Below are 817 nucleotides of genomic sequence, written 5' to 3'. Positions count from 1 at the left end.
ATAATATCGTGACAAGATGGAATATATAGATAAAAATAAAAACGAAACATTACATTTTATCATCACCGCAAAAAAAGTTTCAATTCCAGTTCTCGCTAGGATATTATATCATCAATTCCCATTCAATTCAAGTTTCAAATCACTGACTTTTCAATTCGTATTCCCGATTCTTACAATCGACAAGAATAATTTAACACATATATAAATTCCGTTAAAACGAAATATATCCACAATTTCTTGATTTCGTCAAATACAAACAACAATTCACAGTCATTGCTAATATATAAAATTTAATAAATTTTTCAAGAAAAACACCACAAAGATGTATAAATAATTTTTCTTTTAATTACGAGATTATGTAATCAAATACTAAATACTATCACCAATTTCCACCACAGTTCTAACTATATTCTTAAGGGAATAACACGCTTTCTTCCAAACGCTATTTCCTCTAAAAGCATTCTCGCATCGAACAACGACAAAAGCACGAAACAACCATCAAACCATCCATTACAAAACCAATTCTCGACCGACACATTCCCACTTTTGCTCTCATTCAAGTTGAAAGCCAGTTGCCGGGAAACAACAATGCAAGTAGGCCCGTAGTTCTTCTTGCACTGGCAATATATATATAGGTCCATTTTCTTTACATTAGAATCGTTCATTTTTGGCTGGATGAATCGCGAATGAAGGGGACGCACTCGATTTCGTTGGCTCATCTTCGATGGCCGCCAACGCTTCGATGGAATGACACTTAGGAACCTAACGAGAGAAACCGATCGACGACGTTCATATCTAAAACACGTTGTTCCGAACG

This window comes from Apis dorsata, unplaced genomic scaffold (genome assembly GCF_000469605.1).
Source record: "Apis dorsata unplaced genomic scaffold, Apis dorsata 1.3 scaffold_530, whole genome shotgun sequence".
Lineage (NCBI taxonomy): Eukaryota > Metazoa > Arthropoda > Insecta > Hymenoptera > Apidae > Apis > Apis dorsata.
The sequence above is the reverse complement of the archived record's forward strand: the minus strand, read 5'-3'. Positions refer to the sequence as shown.